The following is an 18240-nucleotide window of genomic DNA, read 5'->3' as shown; positions in this document are numbered from 1 at the left end:
ATAAATGGGATTAAATCTGGAGTATCTGAGAGAGTTAGAGCAAAGGAAGGGGTAGCAGTAATGTTAAATGATCAGTTATGGAAGGAGAAAAGAGAATATGAATGTGTAAATTCAAGAATTATGTGGATTAAAGTAAAGGTTGGATGCTAGAAGTGGGTCATAATAAGCTTGTATGCACCTGGAGAAGAGAGGAATGCAGAGGAGAGAGAGAGATTTTGGGAGATGTTAAGTGAATGTATAGGAGCCTTTGAACCAAGTGAGAGAGTAATTGTGGTAGGGGACCTGAATGCTAAAGTAGGAGAAACTTTTAGAGAGGGTGTGGTAGGTAAGTTTGGGGTGCCAGGTGTAAATGATAATGGGAGCCCTTTGATTGAACTTTGTATAGAAAGGGGTTTAGTTATAGGTAATACATATTTTAAGAAAAAGAGGATAAATAAGTATACAAGATATGATGTAGGGCGAAATGACAGTAGTTTGTTGGATTATGTATTGGTAGATAAAAGACTGTTGAGTAGACTTCAGGATGTACATGTTTATAGAGGGGCCACAGATATATCAGATCACTTTCTAGTTGTAGCTACACTGAGAGTAAAAGGTAGATGGGATACAAGGAGAATAGAAGCATCAGGGAAGAGAGAGGTGAAGGTTTATAAACTAAAAGAGGAGGCAGTTAGGGTAAGATATAAACAGCTATTGGAGGATAGATGGGCTAATGAGAGCATAGGCAATGGGGTCGAAGAGGTATGGGGTAGGATTAAAAATGTAGTGTTAGAGTGTTCAGCAGAAGTTTGTGGTTACAGGAAAGTGGGTGCAGGAGGGAAGAGGAGCGATTGGTGGAATGATAATGTAAAGAGAGTAGTAAGGGAGAAAAAGTTAGCATATGAGAAGTTTTTACAAAGTAGAAGTGATGCAAGGAGGGAAGAGTATATGGAGAAAAAGAGAGAGGTTAAGAGAGTGGTGAAGCAATGTAAAAAGAGAGCAAATAAGAGAGTGGGTGAGATGTTATCAACAAATTTTGTTGAAAATAAGAAAAAGTTTTGGAGTGAGATTAACAAGTTAAGAAAGCCTAGAGAACAAATGGATTTGTCAGTTAAAAATAGGAGAGGAGAGTTATTAAATGGAGAGTTAGAGGTATTGGGAAGATGGAGGGAATATTTTGAGGAATTGTTAAATGTTGATGAAGATAGGGAAGCTGTGATTTCGTGTATAGGGCAAGGAGGAATAACATCTTGTAGGAGTGAGGAAGAGCCAGTTGTGAGTGTGGGGGAAGTTCGTGAGGCAGTAGGTAAAATGAAAGGAGGTAAGGCAGCCGGGATTGATGGGATAAAGATAGAAATGTTAAAAGCAGGTGGGGATATAGTTTTGGAGTGGTTGGTGCAATTATTTAATAAATGTATGGAAGAGGGTAAGGTACCTAGGGATTGGCAGAGAGCATGCATAGTTCCTTTGTATAAAGGCAAAGGGGATAAAAGAGAGTGCAAAAATTATAGGGGGATAAGTCTCTTGAGTGTACCTGGTAAAGTGTATGGTAGAGTTATAATTGAAAGAATTAAGAGTAAGACGGAGAATAGGATAGCAGATGAACAAGGAGGCTTTAGGAAAGGTAGGGGGTGTGTGGACCAGGTATTTACAGTGAAACATATAAGTGAACAGTATTTAGATAAGGCTAAAGAGGTCTTTGTGGCATTTATGGATTTGGAAAAGGCGTATGACAGGGTGGATAGGGGGGCAATGTGGCAGATGTTGCAAGTGTATGGTGTAGGAGGTAGGTTACTGAAAGCAGTGAAGAGTTTTTACGAGGATAGTGAGGCTCAAGTTAGAGTATGTAGGAAAGAGGGAAATTTTTTCCCAGTAAAAGTAGGCCTTAGACAAGGATGTGTGATGTCACCGTGGTTGTTCAATATATTTATAGATGGGGTTGTAAGAGAAGTAAATGCGAGGGTCTTGGCAAGAGGCGTGGAGTTAAAAGATAAAGAATCACACACAAAGTGGGAGCTGTCACAGCTGCTCTTTGCTGATGACACTGTGCTCTTGGGAGATTCTGAAGAGAAGTTGCAGAGATTGGTGGATGAATTTGGTAGGGTGTGCAAAAGAAGAAAATTAAAGGTGAATACAGGAAAGAGTAAGGTTATGAGGATAACAAAAAGATTAGGTGATGAAAGATTGAATATCAGATTGGAGGGAGAGAGTATGGAGGAGGTGAACGTATTCAGATATTTGGGAGTGGACGTGTCAGCGGATGGGTCTATGAAAGATGAGGTGAATAATAGAATTGATGAGGGAAAAAGAGTGAGTGGTGCACTTAGGAGTCTGTGGAGACAAAGAACTTTGTCCTTGGAGGCAAAGAGGGAAATGTATGAGAGTACAGTTTTACCAATGCTCTTATATGGGTGTGAAGCGTGGGTGATGAATGTTGCAGCGAGGAGAAGGCTGGAGGCAGTGGAGATGTCATGTCTGAGGGCAATGTGTGGTGTGAATATAATGCAGAGAATTCGTAGTTTGGAAGTTAGGAGGAGGTGCGGGATTACCAAAACTGTTGTCCAGAGGGCTGAGGAAGGGTTGTTGAGGTGGTTCGGACATGTAGAGAGAAAGGAGCGAAACAGAATGACTTCAAGAGTGTATCAGTCTGTAGTGGAAGGAAGGCGGGGTAGGGGTCGGCCTAGGAAAGGTTGGAGGGAGGGGGTAAAGGAGGTTTTGTGTGCGAGGGGCTTGGACTTCCAGCAGGCATGCATGAGCGTGTTTGATAGGAGTGAATGGAGACAAATGGTTTTTAATACTCGACGTGCTGTTGGAGTGTGAGCAAAGTAACATTTATGAAGGGATTCAGGGAAACCGGCAGGCCGGACTTGAGTCCTGGAGATGGGAAGTACAGTGCCTGCACTCTGAAGGAGGGGTGTTAATGTTGCAGTTTAAAAACTGTAGTGTAAAGCACCCTTCTGGCAAGACAGTGATGGAGTGAATGATGGTGAAAGTTTTTCTTTTTCGGGCCACCCTGCCTTGGTGGGAATCGGCCAGTGTGATAATAAAATAAATAAAATATATATATATATATATATATATATATATATATATATGTATATATATATATATTATACATATATATATACATATATATATATATATATATACATATATACATATATATATATATACATATATATATATATATATATATAAATATATATAAATATATATATATAAAGATATATATAGATATATATAGGGAAGTGGAAACGAATCTTTCCTCCGTAAGCCATGCGTGTCGTATGAGGCGACTAAAATGCCGGGAGCAATGGGCTAGTAACCCCTTCTCCTGTATACATTTACTAAAAAAAGAGAAGAAGAAAAACTTTATAAAACTGGGATGCTTAAATGTGCGTGGATGTAGTGCGGATGACAAGAAACAGATGATTGCTGATGTTATGATTGAAAAGAAGTTGGATGTCCTGGCCCTAAGCGAAACAAAGCTGAAGGGGGTAGGAGAGTTTCAGTGGGGGGAAATAAATGGGATTAAATCTGGAGTATCTGAGAGAGTTAGAGCAAAGGAAGGGGTAGCAGTAATGTTAAATGATCAGTTATGGAAGGAGAAAAGATAATATGAATGTGTAAATTCAAGAATTATGTGGATTAAAGTAAAGGTTGGATGCTAGAAGTGGGTCATAATAAGCTTGTATGCACCTGGAGAAGAGAGGAATGCAGAGGAGAGAGAGAGATTTTGGGAGATGTTAAGTGAATGTATAGGAGCCTTTGAACCAAGTGAGAGAGTAATTGTGGTAGGGGACCTGAATGCTAAAGTAGGAGAAACTTTTAGAGAGGGTGTGGTAGGTAAGTTTGGGGTGCCAGGTGTAAATGATAATGGGAGCCCTTTGATTGAACTTTGTATAGAAAGGGGTTTAGTTATAGGTAATACATATTTTAAGAAAAAGAGGATAAATAAGTATACAAGATATGATGTAGGGCGAAATGACAGTAGTTTGTTGGATTATGTATTGGTAGATAAAAGACTGTTGAGTAGACTTCAGGATGTACATGTTTATAGAGGGGCCACAGATATATCAGATCACTTTCTAGTTGTAGCTACACTGAGAGTAAAAGGTAGATGGGATACAAGGAGAATAGAAGCATCAGGGAAGAGAGAGGTGAAGGTTTATAAACTAAAAGAGGAGGCAGTTAGGGTAAGATATAAACAGCTATTGGAGGATAGATGGGCTAATGAGAGCATAGGCAATGGGGTCGAAGAGGTATGGGGTAGGATTAAAAATGTAGTGTTAGAGTGTTCAGCAGAAGTTTGTGGTTACAGGAAAGTGGGTGCAGGAGGGAAGAGGAGCGATTGGTGGAATGATAATGTAAAGAGAGTAGTAAGGGAGAAAAAGTTAGCATATGAGAAGTTTTTACAAAGTAGAAGTGATGCAAGGAGGGAAGAGTATATGGAGAAAAAGAGAGAGGTTAAGAGAGTGGTGAAGCAATGTAAAAAGAGAGCAAATAAGAGAGTGGGTGAGATGTTATCAACAAATTTTGTTGAAAATAAGAAAAAGTTTTGGAGTGAGATTAACAAGTTAAGAAAGCCTAGAGAACAAATGGATTTGTCAGTTAAAAATAGGAGAGGAGAGTTATTAAATGGAGAGTTAGAGGTATTGGGAAGATGGAGGGAATATTTTGAGGAATTGTTAAATGTTGATGAAGATAGGGAAGCTGTGATTTCGTGTATAGGGCAAGGAGGAATAACATCTTGTAGGAGTGAGGAAGAGCCAGTTGTGAGTGTGGGGGAAGTTCGTGAGGCAGTAGGTAAAATGAAAGGAGGTAAGGCAGCCGGGATTGATGGGATAAAGATAGAAATGTTAAAAGCAGGTGGGGATATAGTTTTGGAGTGGTTGGTGCAATTATTTAATAAATGTATGGACGAGGGTAAGGTACCTAGGGATTGGCAGAGAGCATGCATAGTTCCTTTGTATAAAGGCAAAGGGGATAAAAGAGAGTGCAAAAATTATAGGGGGATAAGTCTCTTGAGTGTACCTGGTAAAGTGTATGGTAGAGTTATAATTGAAAGAATTAAGAGTAAGACGGAGAATAGGATAGCAGATGAACAAGGAGGCTTTAGGAAAGGTAGGGGGTGTGTGGACCAGGTGTTTACAGTGAAACATATAAGTGAACAGTATTTAGATAAGGCTAAAGAGGTCTTTGTGGCATTTATGGATTTGGAAAAGGCGTATGACAGGGTGGATAGGGGGGCAATGTGGCAGATGTTGCAAGTGTATGGTGTAGGAGGTAGGTTACTGAAAGCAGTGAAGAGTTTTTACGAGGATAGTGAGGCTCAAGTTAGAGTATGTAGGAAAGAGGGAAATTTTTTCCCAGTAAAAGTAGGCCTTAGACAAGGATGTGTGATGTCACCGTGGTTGTTCTATATATTTATAGATGGGGTTGTAAGAGAAGTAAATGCGAGGGTCTTGGCAAGAGGCGTGGAGTTAAAAGATAAAGAATCACACACAAAGTGGGAGTTGTCACAGCTGCTCTTTGCTGATGACACTGTGCTCTTGGGAGATTCTGTAAGAGAAGTAAATGCGAGGGTCTTGGCAAGAGGCGTGGAGTTAAAAGATAAAGAATCACACACAAAGTGGGAGTTGTCACAGCTGCTCTTTGCTGATGACACTGTGCTCTTGGGAGATTCTGAAGAGAAGTTGCAGAGATTGGTGGATGAATTTGGTAGGGTGTGCAAAAGAAGAAAATTAAAGGTGAATACAGGAAAGAGTAAGGTTATTAGGATAACAAAAAGATTAGGTGATGAAAGATTGAATATCAGATTGGAGGGAGAGAGTATGGAGGAGGTGAACGTATTCAGATATTTGGGAGTGGACGTGTCAGCGGATGGGTCTATGAAAGATGAGGTGAATCATAGAATTGATGAGGGAAAAAGAGTGAGTGGTGCACTTAGGAGTCTGTGGAGACAAAGAACTTTGTCCTTGGAGGCAAAGAGGGGAATGTATGAGAGTATAGTTTTACCAACGCTCTTATATGGGTGTGAAGCGTGGGTGATGAATGTTGCAGCGAGGAGAAGGCTGGAGGCAGTGGAGATGTCATGTCTGAGGGCAATGTGTGGTGTGAATATAATGCAGAGAATTCGTAGTTTAGAAGTTAGGAGGAGGTGCGGGATTACCAAAACTGTTGTCCAGAGGGCTGAGGAAGGGTTGTTGAGGTGGTTCGGACATGTAGAGAGAATGGAGCGAAACAGAATTACTTCAAGAGTGTATCAGTCTGTAGTGGAAGGAAGGCGGGGTAGGGGTCGGCCTAGGAAAGGTTGGAGGGAGGGGGTAAAGGAGGTTTTGTGTGCGAGGGGCTTGGACTTCCAGCAGGCATGCATGAGCGTGTTTGATAGGAGTGAATGGAGACAAATGGTTTTTAATACTTGACGTGCTGTTGGAGTGTGAGCAAAGTAACATTTATGAAGGGATTCAGGGAAACCGGCAGGCCGGACTTGAGTCCTGGAGATGGGAAGTACAGTGCCTGCACTCTGAAGGAGGGGTGTTAATGTTGCAGTTTAAAAACTGTAGTGTAAAGCACCCTTCTGGCATGACAGTGATGGAGTGAATGATGGTGAAAGTTTTTCTTTTTCGGGCCACCCTGCCTTGGTGGGAATCGGCCAGTGTGATAATAAAATAAGTAAAATATATATATATATATATATATATATATATATATATATATATATATATATATATATATATATATATATATATATATATATATACATATATATATATATATATATATATATATATATATATATATATATATATATATATATGTATATATATATATATATATATATATATATATATATATATATATATATATATATATATATATATATATATATATATATATATATATATATATATATACTGTATATATATATATATATATATATATATATATATATATATATATATATATATATATATATATATATATATATATATACAGTATATATATATGTATATGGTTGATATGCCTTCTCTTCTTAAGACTTTTAATATTAAAATTGTATTCAAAATCTTGATACAGTAAAAAAACTTTTGATAAAGAATTCCCCCCAAAATGCTGATGGATGTGTCTATAAGATTCCTTGTAAAATTTGCGATAAAGTTTATTACGGTCAAACTGGTAAAAATCTCGAACTAAGATTAAAACAACATAAATATAGCCTTAGAACTGGACAAGATTCCAATGCTCTATTTATTCATGTAAGAGATTTTAACCATCCAATTGATTTTCAAAAGTTGAGAAAGTAGTATCAAGCAAGTCCATGGTCGACAGGAATATAATTGAATCTTGTTTCATAAAAAGCAGTTTTGACAATAATATGAATATTTCCTTCGGTTTATATAAATTAGATCCATTTATAATTAATAGAATTTGGGAAGAATTTAATAATACACTGGACAAATAATAATTTTTAAATTTTCTTCGGTAGAATAGTTTGTGGGTGAGTTGTGCAAAGGACCTATCCAAGTTGGGTCGGCGCGCGTCAGGTGTTTAACCGTTGTGGGATCTGATAGTGAGGTGTTGGCCAGACCCCTTATATAGCTTCTTTGGATACTTTACTTTCATAGTTCCTTGGTAATGTGAGTAGTCACGAAAGCGCTTGGAATTTCTCTATTCTTTCAGAGTGGTTGTTTTGCATATTCTGAAATCACCTGTTTACTGTGATCTTATTGCATTAATGGATACCACACGACTCTTCAGAATGTTCTCGATAAGCTTTCCTAATCATATATCTTTTGTTTCACAGTTTTCTTCTGCACTGATCAAGTCCCACAAGTTAAAAATTCGACTTAATTTTTTAAAAAATTGTTTAAATGAACAAGTTCTGCCCAAGTCTCTTTTACTCAATAGACTCCTTGACATGAGAGATCGTCCTTTTGATGATTTTATGAGAATTATTCTTCAGAAACATATTGAAATAACTAAAATACAGGAGAAGGAAGCATTCAAAATATTGAGAAAGAAAAAATACTCTTTTAATCAGGCCATTCCATCAGAATGGAAACACAGTATGTTGGATCATTGCTATAATAAACTCAGAAGAATTTGTAATGAACTCAAGAGCAAACTACAAAGAAAATTAGACATTTTAATTAAAAATAGTGATTGGACAAAGCATGCTAATAACAGTTTTGTAATTAACTTATCAGATGAAATTTTAGACAAACATACAACTGCTGCTCTAGCTTTTGGCCTAAGTTTTGCAACTTCAAAAAAACTTAATAATGTTGAAATTGCAAAAGCCTTTTGTAACTTTGAAAAATTTTCTGATTTATCCTCTGATGAAATTAATATTAGTAAAGGAATGGTATACAGCTCTATGTTAAAACCAAACATTCCCAATTGCCCTCAAAGATTTTTTAAGTCTTATGATACACTTAATAACAATAAAAATTTGCGCCTTACTAAAGCAGACAAAATAAATGCAATAGTAATTATGAAAGAAAATGATTACCAAGAAAAAATGAATAATCTCTTAGATGATACTGAAACCTATTCTAAACTTAGGAAAAATCCCCTAGAAACCGTTAACAGCAATTTCAATAAAACAATAAAACTTCTACTGAAAGGCAAAGATGAATTAGTCAAACAATTTACTTCCACTAATCCATCTTTACCTTACATGTATGGACTAATAAAAACACACAAACCAGGGAATCCAGTCAGACCAATTATTAGCTCCATAGGGTCAGTTTCACATAAATTATCCAAATGGCTTGTTGATATTTTGAGCCCTATTGTTGGCAAAATTTCTAACTTTAATGTTAAAAACAACATAGACTTGGTTGATAAATTAAGCTCCTTGACTGACTTATATGATTTTAACATGGTTAGTTTTGATGTTACTTCCTTGTTTACGAAAGTTCCTGTTGATGATTTATTAAGTTTCTTATCTGAAGAACTCGTTAACTATGATTTACCATTGCCAGTTCCTACTATCATTAAACTTATTAAACTTTGCATTGTTGATGCAAAATTTGTATTTAATGATAAGTTTTGCACTCAGAAATTTGGTATGGCAATGGGAAATCCTCTTTCACCAGTTCTTAGTAACCTATACATGGAATTTTTTGAAACAAGGTTGCTTAACATAATCCTCCCTAATAGAGCTAAATGGTTCAGATATGTTGATGATATTTTGAGTCTTATGCCCAAAACTGTAGATATACACCATTTCCTTGGAAAATTAAATAGCTTAGCTCATTCTATAAACTTTACTGTTGAGTTTGAAGAGAATAACTCATTGCCTTTTCTAGATGTTTTAATTATTAAGAGTGATAATGAATTCAAATTTAAAATTTACAGAAAACCTACAAATAACTGTTCCTATGTCCACTATTATTCCTCGCATCAAGATAGAGTCAAACTGTCTGTTTTCTCATCAATGTTTTTGAGAGCTTTACGAATTTGTAGTCCTGAGTTCATAGATGAGGAAATATCCAAAATTTATGAAATAGGTAATGATTTAAAATACCCAAGAAATGTAATTGATAAAGCTTTTAAAGTTGCTAGAAATACTTTTTACAATCCAAAAAGGGACAACCAGCCTTATTCAACTAAAAATATGTTGGTTCTCCCTTACCATGAAAACTTGGTTGATATGCCTTCTCTTCTTAAGACTTTTAATATTAAAGTTGTATTCAAAAATCTTGATACAGTAAAAAAAACTTTTGATAAAGAATTCCCCCCAAAATGCTGGTGGATGTGTCTATAAGATTCCTTGTAAAATTTGCGATAAAGTTTATTACGGTCAAACTGGTAAAAATCTCGAACTAAGATTAAAACAACATAAATATAGCATTAGAACTGGACAAGATTCCAATGCTCTATTTATTCATGTAAGAGATTTTAACCATCCAATTGATTTTCAAAAAGTTGAGAAAGTAGTATCAAGCAAGTCCATGGTCGACAGGAATATAATTGAATCTTATTTCATAAAAAGCAGTTTTGACAATAATATGAATATTTCCTTTGGTTTATATAAATTAGATCCATTTATAATTAATAGAATTTGGGAAGAATTTAATAATACACTGGACAAATAATAATTTTTAAATTTTCTTGGGTAGAATAGTTTGTGGGTGAGTTGTGCAAAGGACCTATCCAAGTTGGGTCGGCGCGCGTCAGGTGTTTAACCGTTGTGGGATCTGATAGTGAGGTGCTGGCCAGACCCCTTATATAGCTTCCTTGGATGCTTTACTTTCATAGTTCCTTGATAATGTGAGTAGTCACGAAAGCGCTTGGAATTTCTCTATTCTTTCAGAGTGGTTGTTTTGCATATATATATATAAATATATAAATATATATATATATTCTTCCTTGAAGCCTTTTTATCCACTTCTCCGAGGCTATGGGTCCCACAATTTACACCAGAGGTGGACCCCATCCTATATATGTATATATATATATATATATATATATATATATATATATATATATATATATATATATATATATATATATATATATATATATATATATATATATACATATATATATATATATATATATATATATATATATATATATATATATATATATATATATATATATATATATATATATATATATATATATATATATATATATATATATATATATATATATATATATATGTGTGTGTGTGTGTGTGTCTGTTCTTGTGTGTTTTTGTATTTATATATATATATATATATATATATATATATATATATATATATATATATATATATATATATATATATATATATATATATATATATATATATATATATATATATATATATATATATATATATATATATATATATATATATATATATATATGTGTGTGTGTGTGTGTGTGTGTGTGCATATATGTATATATAAATATATATATATATATATATATATATATATATATATATATATATATATATATATATATATATATTTATATATAAATATATATATGGTGAAAAACTTGCGATTTTGGCTTAAATAGCAGCGCTCATCTTGCCATATTAGACAAGCGAAAATTTGTATATTTAATAATATCGCAAAAATCATTCTGAATCTAACGAAAAAAAATATATTTCATTGTGTCTGTTTATAATTAAATTATTGTAAATTTATCTAAAATATATTCAGTTGATTAGGCTAAATTAAAGTGCGCTTGTTATAATAAGGTTAGTTAAGTTTTCTAAGGTTCTTTTGGTTCAGAATTATTAATTTTTACAATAACCTAAATGAAAAAAAAATTATAGCTTTAAACGTATAAGAGAATATTGTAAAATGAACTAAATTTTAAGTGAATTCTTGCTAGTTGACCAGTTATACTATTCGGCACGACATATATATTAAAAAAAGAGCTTTAGCAAACTTGTGCACTTTACTTTGCACAATGTGCGAGAAACTGATCACGCTGGAACCATTGTTATCAATCCTGTCTTTGTAATATATCTGTTGTTGATAATTTAAAAACACTGTCAATGTCTGGTTAGTGAATCAGCTGCATTCTTGCAATCTCCTTCCACCACCACCACCAGAATCTTTTGAATCAGCCAACTTCCTTAGTGTTTGTTGAGTGGCGCTCCTTCCTCCGTCTGTGATTGCTGACTATTGATGTCTGTTGTGAGGATCACCCACCACCCCCTTTCCCATTCTTCCCCACCCTCTATTTCTGTTGAAAAACTCAAAAGACCTTCGCCTTCTTCTGTTGAGAGACTCATCCATCTTCTTCGGCGTCTGTTGAGAGTATCAGTCACTTCCCGTTCCCTAGCTTCGTCGGCGCCTGTTGATAGGATCAGCCACCTCCTCCCTCCTCCGTTGGGATTTGCTGACAGTATAAGATAGGTCATCTTGAAAAATGGAAATTCCCAAGTGATAGTAACTCCACCTCTCCTGGAACAAAATCTGTGAAGCTCCCGTACCGGATCTTTAATGGAATACCTGACGACATCCTTAGTGTCCTATTGCAGTCTTCCAGCTCAGGCTGATAAATTTCAGCAACGTGTATGTGACCCATCAAGTGTAATGCAATGCGATAGGGAAGCAGTAAGCTTGTGTTCCCATTCTGTAACCATCGTTTAAAAGAGCGTAGCAGCATATTGTTAATGTAGCCACTTTTACCAAATTAGAAATAAAGGGACCAAAAGCTCCAGCGGCGGGCACCACTAAGACCTGGATCTGGTAAGACTTGTCCTGTTTCCTGACAAATCTTACCTAACCTAACCCATGTGGTCTGATAGAAACAACCACTTCTTCTCCCCCCCCACTTACCCTCCCCTAATTTCTTCTCCCCCCCCCATTTACCCTCCCCTACTTCCCTCATCCATCGCCGCTGCCGTGAGGGAGGATCAGCCACTCAGGCAACCACAAGCTGATTTTTGCCAGCATCAAGCCGCGTTTTCGCTAGAGTTCGCCGCTGAGCGGAATTCAATATCTTCAAATTCGAAGCTTGGAAATTTTTCAGATTCTCCGCGAGAGGACAACTTTAAAAAGAGTCATACATAACATTTTTTTTCTGGCCATATTTGCCTCGATGGCCATTAATAATTGTGATAGCCTCGCGACTGAATATTAATTTTAATTTGTAAAGTGAAACCACATACTCTAATGCAACATAAACACAATTTTAAAACTACTGAAATTTCTAAGACGAATTCGAATTATTGAATAATGACCGTGTTGCAATTAACGAATACTTATATTTAATTTATTATCCTTATTCCTAGTATATATATATATATATATATATATATATATATATATATATATATATATATATATATATATATATATATATATATATATATATATATATATATATATATATATATATATATATATATATATATATATATATATGTCGTGCCGAATAGGCAGAACTTGCGATCTTGGCTTAAATAGCAACGCTCATCTTGCCATATAGGACAAGTGAAAATTTGTGTATGCAATAATTTCGCCAGAATCATCCTGAACCTAACGAAAAAAATTTATTTCACTGTGCTTGTTTAGTATTAAATTACTGTAAATAAATCTAAAATATATTTAGGTGGGTTAGGCTAAAATAAATTGTTCTTGTTATAATAAGGTTAGGTAAGTTTTCTAAGTTCCTTTTGTTGAAAAATTATAAATTTTTACATCACATTAAGGAAAAAATATATCTTTAAACGTATAAGAGAAAATTTTAGAAAGGACTTAATTTTAAATGAGTTCTTGCTAATTGATCAGTTTTACTTATTCGGCACGACATATGCATGTATATATATATATATATATATATATATATATATATATATATATATATATATATATATATATATATATATATATATATATATATATATATATATATATATATATATATATTATTTATTTATATATATATATATATATATATATATATATATATATATATATATATATATTTATTTATTTAACCATCTTCAGTTATCGTCTATTGTTCTCATCATTTTTTTTCTAATCCTAACTTTATTTTAATCTATTTCCTCAGTTTTCCCTTTAGCGAAATGCAAATATTAATAATGTGCTACGCTGCTGTGGTATATGAGGTGGGCGTGTGTATGGTCTCTGTTTACCACCGCCTCTCAGGCAAATTGGATCAAATATCAGATTGCTACCATTTACTAAAATATGTTTTCAGAGTAGTATTGGAGCGTCGATAGAATATCCCGTTAGGCGTTTATTTTGGTGGTGCTTCGAGAGAATACGTTTCAAGAGGCCGAGATACTTTTTGTCTTTTCTTGTCCGTGAGCTTTCGTTTTTGTAACCTTTCGTGTTTTCTGTTTTTCTCAACCTTTACCTTCTTCCTATTTCCCTTCATCGTGGTCTCTCTCTCTCTCTCTCTCTCTCTCTCTCTCTCTCTAAAACCTTCACGCAAGGCAGATTTTCTCTTCTTCGTCCACAAACAGATTTTCTACAGAGTGAGCACAAATATAATTATTATCAACTGTAAGTGCCTCTGGTGGACCACCTCCTTCTTTCTTATTTCCACAAATTAACGAGTAAACAACTTAACAGCGAGGAGAGCTACTTTTCTGTACATTTTTTTCTTTACCTTAACAAGTAATTCAACTTCTGCTACAAACGTAGTAGGAGGACAAGTTTATTGTGTTCATTTCTTGAATTATTATGTGGCCAATAGGTCCAGCCAACATAAATTTTAAATTGGTTTGGTGAGGTGGATGACGTCGTTTCCAAAACTCTGCATCTGGCAGTGTCGTTCTTGTGGTTTAACACGTGTACTCGTGACCGGTTCATGACCTGTCAAAGAAGATCACGATGGACCATTCAAACGTTAAAGATTTTATTCCTTCTGAAACCCTATTTATATTAGAGCATAAAAATTTTATGATGGAATAAGTAGTTTTGTCTCAACTTCATTAAATTTAATTGCATTCTCAGTGGAGGATTTAACAGCAGTTTCGAGCTTCCCTAACACATCATCAGCTCTGTTTCTCAAAACCTTTATTGTGTCCGTCTTGTCTCTGGTTCACATCAGTCTGATTTTTTCCAACTTTACATTTGTTCTCACTGACCTGCACTTGACATTTTTACAGGCTATGACGTCAGCTTTGGCAGAAATCGAAATTATCAAAATTGAGAGGATTGTTGATGTAATTAGGGGAGATTGATGTTATCAGAGGAAGGTTGATGTAATTAGAGGAATATTGATGTAAACAGAGGAAGGTTGATGTAATTAGAGGAATATTGATGTAAACAGAGAAAGGTTGATGTAATCAGAGGAAGATTGGTGTAATCAGAGGAAAGTTGATGTAATCAGAGGAAGGTTGATGTAATGTTCTCGTCCACCAGCACCTTCGTAATGTTTCGTAGGATTTTATAAATAAATATTTTGACTACTAGTGGCCAACAATTTTTAGAGGAAAATATAGACGACATTTCGGTCTCTTCCTGAACCCTTATCACTCACGAAACTTTACTAGTCTACGATGGACCCGTATGTCATCTAAAATACCCTTTTGAAATTTCAGGTTATTTATTAATACATATGCAAGTTTAAATTATATATGAACAGCAAAAAATCCATTTGCAGTGACATGAAATGGAAATCACATTCTCTGTTTTGCATTCGTCTGTAGCAGCGCAACGCCTGAGGCTGACACAAAACTGTTCCAAATATTAATTCCGCTATTTTTATTCATGAGCTAAATGACAAAGAAGGGCAATATACATATGCATGTCGGTACAAGGTTTTGAGTGGGCTTGCTTATTTGAAGTTGTAGTGTGTGTGTGTAGTCACGTAATTGGGGTTGCAAGGGCCAGTTCATAGCTTCCGGCCCCGTTTCTTGCCTGGTTGCTACTAGGTCCACTATCTGCTCCATGAGCTTTATCATACCTCTTCTTCACGCTATGTATGGGTTCTGCCTCCACTACATCACTTTCCAGACTATTCCATTTCCTGACAACTTAATGACTGAAGAAATACTTCCCAACATCCCTTTGACTCAGCTGGTCTTCAACTTCCAAGTATGACTCCTTATTGTTGTGTCCCATCTCTGGAACATCCAGTCTCTGTCCACCCTGTCAATTTCTCTCAGTATTTCTTATATCGTAAACATGTTCCCCCTCCCCATCCTTCCGTCCTCCAGTGCCGTGAAGTCGATTTCCCTTAGCCTCTCCTCGTAGGATATACCCCTTAGCTGCGGGTCTAAGCTTGTTACAAACTTTTGCACTTTCTCTAGTTTCTTTACGTGCTTGGCTAGGTGTGGGATCCAAACTGGTGCCGCATACTCCAATATGGGCCTAACGTACACGGTGTACAGGGTCCTGAATGATTCCTTATTAAGATGTCGGAATGCTGTTCTGAGGTTTGCTAGGCGCCCATATGCTGCAGCAGTTATTTGGCTGATGTGTGCCTCAGGAGATGTACTTGGTATTATACTCACCCCAGGATCCTTTTTCTTGAGTGAGATTTGCAGTCTCTGGTTCCCTAGCCTATACTTTGTCCACAGTCTTCTTTGCCCTTTCCTAATTTTTATGACTTTGCACTTGGTGAGGTTAAACTCCAGTAGCCAGTTGCTAGACTAGGCTTACAGCCTCTCAAGATCAATTTGTAGTCCTGCATGATCCTCCTCCGATTGAATTCTCCTCATTAGCTTTACATCGTCTGCAAACAGGGGCACTTCTGAGTCTATCGCTTCTGAAATATCATTTACATACACCAGAAGCAGCACAAGTCCTAAGATTGACCCCTGTGGCACCCCACCTGATCCTCTAGCTTTTGCACTAATCTCTTGAGTGGAACTGTGTCCAAAGCCTTCTTACAGTCCAAAAGAATGCAATCTACGCACCTCTCACTCATTCCTTTCTAGGTGCTCCACCACTCTTCTGATAATCTTCTCCATAACTTGCTTACTATACATGTCAGAGAAACTGGTCTGTAGTTTAATGCTGCCTGTCAGTTTCCTTTCTTAAAAATTGGGACTACATTTGCTTTCTTTCACACCTCAAGAACTCGCCCTGTTTCTACAGATGTGTTGAAGATTAGTGTAAGTGGCATCCACAGTGCCTCTGCACCCTCTTTTATGACCCACGGAGAGACGTTGTCCGATCCCATCGCCTTTGAGGTATCTAGCTCGCTTAGCAGCCTCTTCACCTCCTCCTCGGTTGTGTGTATTTTATCCAGCACTTGGTATACCCCACCACTTCAAATTTCTGGAGTCCTTTCTGTCTCCACTGTAAATACTTCTTTAAATCTAATGTTAGGATCTTCACATACTTCTCGGTCGTTTCTTGTCATCTCTCCTTCCTTCCTCAGCCTAATTACTTGATACTTAACTGCTGTTTTCCTCCTGATGTGACTATACAACAGCTTCAGGTCAGAATTGGCTTTCGCTGCTATAATTTCGTGTTGCCTCTGTGCCTCCTTATCTGTGCGTATTCTTTTCTGGCTCTTCGATTAATCTCATTTTTCTGAGTCATTTGCCTTCTACACTTTTTCCATTCTGTAGTTTCCACTCTTAGTTTTGGTTTCTCTACACCTCTGAGTGAACCAAGGGCTCGTCCTGGTCTTCCCGTTATTTCTGTTGACCTTGGGTACGAACCTCTCCTCTGCTTCCTTAAATTTTGTTGCCACATATTCCACAATTTCATTTACTGATTTTCCCACCAGCTTTCTTTCCCACTGGACCTCGCGCAGGAAATTCCTCATGCCTGTGTAGTCTCCTCTTTTGTGTGTGTGTGTGTACTCAGTTGTACATGTGGATGATGCGCTTCAGTCTTGGGTTGTTTGTGTGAAAACTTTCACCTAGATGTACTCACATGCTGGCGTTGTGGTAGAGGAGGTCGAGTTTCAGCTCCTAGCCTCTACCTTATCACTGTATTCGACTGTGTGTCGAGGAAATTCCGGCTAATAGAGCTGAGTTTTTTGACACTGGGAGACAGGGAATTATTTCACTCAATGACGCGTTACTGTACACACAGCTCATCTTTTCATTCTGGTAACTTTATTTTTCCTTATCTCATTTCAAAGTCTGGTAGGAGTATTTTTCTCGCAACACACCACCAAGACCGTGCTACCTATAGAAACTTTGCAAATAACGACTCGTGCCGATAAACCTTTTGACACTAATACAATATTTACGTCTTGCAAAACGCGACCATGTTGTGGTGCTCTGGTGGAAGCTGAGTCTACTGGAAACTACTGTGCCTCAATAAAACGAGAAGGGACAGAGAAAATAGTGAGTTTTAATCCCATTTTTGTCGATAAAAATATTTAGAAAAAGTAGACAGCGGCGATCAAAATATATATGTGGCTTTCGTTATTTTTTTATTATTTTTTTTAAATAATGATATTTCTTGCTACAGAATATACCAGCCTTCTGACGTATCAGTTTGGCACATAAATATGGAATTTCAGTTCAAGATATTTCACATTTTAGTAACAAGGCAGCTTCACCTGCCTAGGTACATGCAGTGAACTACTGGAATGAGTGTTATCTTGTAACTCCACCCACGGATGACTTGTGGTCTCACTAAGATTAAAAGAAATCATTGAAATATACATTTCATATAAATTTAGGTGAAGTTTTTGCGTTAAATGTTTCTTGTACACATTTCATTTTTGGAATTAGATCCTGTTTTATGTAATAATGTTTTTAATATTTACTAAGCAATATATTTAAATAATGTAAAATTAAATTTCGTTAATTGATAAACTCTGAGATATTCAAAATAATTCTCGTACAATAACAC

Source organism: Cherax quadricarinatus, chromosome 20 (genome assembly GCF_038502225.1).
Source record: "Cherax quadricarinatus isolate ZL_2023a chromosome 20, ASM3850222v1, whole genome shotgun sequence".
NCBI lineage: Eukaryota > Metazoa > Arthropoda > Malacostraca > Decapoda > Parastacidae > Cherax > Cherax quadricarinatus.
Note: the sequence above shows the minus strand (reverse complement) of the source record.